A 4,257-nucleotide genomic window follows, 5' to 3' on the forward strand; every position below is an offset into this window, starting at 1 on the left:
TGGTTCGAGCGAGAATTAATGTAAGAACGACCCTTGAGAACGACCTGTCTTTTTGTCCCTTAGCGGTTACCTAGTCATAACCAATTATGGGATTCCATCAATGAAATGAATAACAAGGGGTTCCAAAACCAAAACCTAGCCTCCGAGACATCAAATACTACTAAACTGGGTAGTAGGATCGATCCCGAGGCCTAAGGCTAGAATCTCCAAGCCAAAATCCCATATCTAGCTAAAATGCCACTAAGGGCCGCGACCCTCCTTGGCCATGCCGCGGCCCACCCCTCAAACAGAGGCGGCCTCCTTCAGCACCCTTCAAGGGCCGCGACCCTCCTTGGCCATGCCGCGGCCCAACCCCCAGTTCAGCCAACACTCTAGTTTTTCTTCCCTTACGATTTCCCTTGGAACCAACCTTTCAAACCAAGCTCAAACACCTCTCAAATATCCAATACAACCCCCAAACTTGATCTATATCACACCCTTAAAAAAACCCAAGTTAAATCCCAACCAAAACTTCCATCAATTCCAACTATCCACAACAAAATCATGAGCTGAAACTAACAACCTACACAGAGCATACATGGAAACTAGTGGCTAAAAACTTACCTCAAACTCAGGTTGTGATGCTCTTCAATGGTAGAACACTCTCCCAAACTCCCAAGGTCCACTTCCCAAGCTTGAATCCTCAACAAGATCACAAAAATCACAATGGAGATGGAGGAGAAGGAAGGTACGGGTAAGCTTCAAGACTTGCTCTGTTTTCCCTTCAATTCTACAGCCTAAATCAGTTTATATCTATCCTAGGGGTAAAAAGACCATTATACCCCTAGGTCAATTAAGGGTTTCTAAAGGCTCCCAAGGGCAAAATCGTCCTTTCCAACCTATCTCATTAATCATAATTAACGCTCTCCAATTCCCACTATCCTCGATAATCCCAAACACCAATAATTCATATCCCGTTACCCTTTAACTCCCGGTAATGGTCTAATCATTAAAAACACCCCGAGACTCACCCCGAGCCTCGAACTTAAACCTATTATGACTAGACCGCTAATTAATATACCATGGTCGTCTCATGCCGAATGGCCCGAACAAACCCACATTATAATGTGGTCTCAACAATATATCACCGACATGCATACAATTATACAATCATACCCTCAACGGGCCAAATTATCATCACACCCCTGTAATTTTAAAATGTGGACCCACATGCATGCATTTAACATCATATTATAATATAATTCACATATACATGCATTTTATCAATTAATGGCATAATTAAACAAGTATGGCCCTCCCGGCCTACTATTCCCGCCATTAAACCATATCGGAGAATTCGAGGCATTACAACTATCCCCTCCTTACAGAAATTGCGTCCTCGAAATTTACCTAAACAGCTTGGGATACTGACTCTACATATCTGACTCCAGCTCCCAGGTCACTTCCTCGACTTTGCTGTTCCTCCACAAAACCTTAACCAAAGGTATCGTCTTATTCTTGAGGACCTTGTCTTTTCTATCAAGTATCTGAACAGGCTGCTCCTCAAAGGAGAGATCTGGCTCAAGCTCCAGATCTTCATAACTCAAAATATGGCTCACATCAGATACATACCTTCGAAGAGCTGAGACGTGAAATACATTATGCACGACTGACAACCCCAGAGGCAAAGCCAATCTGTAAGCCACCTGACAAATCCTCTCCAGGATCTCAAATGGACCTACAAATCTAGGACTCAGCTTGCCTTTCTTCCCAAACCTTCTCACCCCTTTCCATGGCGAGACTCTGAGGAAAACATAGTCTCCTACCTGGAACTCCACGTTCCTGCGCTTGGGATCTGCATAGCTCTTCTGTCTACTCTGAGAAGCGAGCATTCGGGCTCTAATCTTCTCAATGGCCTCACTGGTCCTCTGAACTGCCTCAGGACCTAAGTATCTCCTTTCACCCGTCTCATCCCAATGAACGGGAGATCTACACTTCCTACCATACATCATCTCATAAGGTACAACTTCAATGGTAGACTGATAACTATTATTGTAGGAGAACTCTATCAAAGGCAGATACTTACTCCAAGATCCACCAAAGTCTAACACACATGCTCTCAACATGTCTTCTAGAATCTGGATCGTCCTCTCAGATTGCCCATCTGTCTGAGGATGATAAGCAGTACTGAACTTCAGTTGTGTCCCCATGGCCTTCTGCAAACTCCCCCAGAACTTGGAAGTAAAAGTGGGGTCCCGATCTGACACGATCGACCTAGGTGCTCCTTGGAGACGCACGATCTCTCTCACATAGAGATCTGCATATTGGACAACTGTATAAGTAGTCCTCACTGGCAAGAAGTGAGCTGACTTGGTGTAGCGATCTACTATCACCCAAATAGAATCATGCTGACCAACAGTCCTGGGTAAGCCCACCACAAAATCCATTGTGATGTCTTCCCATTTCCATTCTGGGATATCCAGAGGCTGCAATAACCCTGCCGGCCTCTGATGCTCAACCTTGACCTGTTGACATGTCAAGCACTTAGCCACATACTCCACTACATCCCTCTTCATCCCTGGCCACCAATACAACGATCTCACATCCTGATACATCTTTGTGGTGCCTGGATGCAAAGAGTAAGGTGTAGTATGAGATTCATCCAGAATCTCTCGCCTCAAAGCAATGTCCAACAAAACACATATCTGCCCTTTGTATCTCAGCAAGCCCATCTCAGACACTGTATAATCTCTGGATGCTCCAGCCAGAGCATCCTCCCTGATCTTGATCAGCTGTGGATCGCTCAACTGACCCTCTTTGATCCTCTCCAACAGTGTAGACTATAGTGTAATGTTAGCCAACTAGCCCACTAGCAACTCTATACTAGCTCTGGTCATATCATCTGCTAACTCTCTGGCTATCAGCCTCATACCATGAATCTGTCCCGGACCCTTCCGGCTTAAAGCATCAGCTACCACGTTAGCATTTCTTGGATGATACAGAATCTCATAGTCATAATATTTTACTAACTCCAACCAACGCCTTTGCCTCATATTAAGATCTTTCTGGGTGAAGAAGTACTTCAGGCTCTTGTGGTCTGTATAAATCTCACACTTCTCTCCATAGAGATAATGCCTCCATATCTTTAAAGCAAAGACCACAGATGCCAACTCTAAATCATGAGTGGGATATCTCTTTTCATACTCCTTCAACTGACGAGAAGCATAGGCAATTACCTTCTCTGATTGCATCAGAACACAACCCAAACCCTGATGAGAAGCATCACAGTAAATCACAAACTTCCCCTAATCTGTCGGAAGACTCAGAATCGAAGCTGTAATCAATCTCTACTTCAGTTCCTGGAAGCTGTTCTCACATTTATCTGACCACACAAATTTCTGACTCTTGCGTGTTAGCTCAGTCAAAGCACTAGCTATCTTTGAGAACCCTTCCACGAAATGCCTATAATAACCTGCTGTTATACCCAAAAATTGGAGAATGCATCCTAGGAGGCTAAGGAGAATGCATTCTAGGAGAGCAAAGGGGAGTGGTCCTAGAAGACCCCAAGGAGGATGTGGTCCTAAGAGACCCCAAGGGAGTGGTCTTAGGAGACCCCAAGGAGAAAGTGGTCTTAGGAGACCCCAAGGAGGATGTGGTCCTAAGAGACCCCAAGGATGTGTAGGAGGCAAGCCTCCCAAGGTTTCCTAAGTGTTGGCTCGAACGTGTCCAAGGTAAGTAGCTAAGGAAGATGAGTCTCATGCAAGAGGAAGGAGACTTAGATTTTGATAAGGAGAGCCTATACAATGTTCGATCGGACATGTTTGGGAGATGCTAAAGGAGAATGCCTTGACCTTGTCCAAGGTGAGATGTTATGGAGGAGATTGCCTCAATGTTGTCCAAGGTGAGACATCAAGGAGGTTGCCTCAATGTTGTCCAAGGTGAGGTGCCAAGGAGGTTGCCCCAATGTTGTCCAAGGTGAGGTGCCAAGGAGGTTGCCTCGGACCACCTTGGTCCGAGGAGAAGCCAAGGAGATTGGTTCAAGGAGGAACATGGCATGCTAGAGGAGAGTGCCATGTTAGAGGAGAGAAGTGCATGTCCTACCACCATGCATGTTCAACCCACAAAAACATGTCCTACCACCATGCATATCCTACCACCATGCATGTTCAACCAGCACTTGCATGGGTAGTGAGTAGGAGGTGGACCAACTAGCTAGAGGAGACTAAGTCAGACACAACTCCAACAACATACGCGGGAATCTCTCATTCTTCCCACAAA

The sequence above is a fragment of the Humulus lupulus genome, chromosome 3 (assembly GCF_963169125.1).
Source record: "Humulus lupulus chromosome 3, drHumLupu1.1, whole genome shotgun sequence".
Classification (NCBI taxonomy): Eukaryota; Viridiplantae; Streptophyta; class Magnoliopsida; order Rosales; family Cannabaceae; genus Humulus; species Humulus lupulus.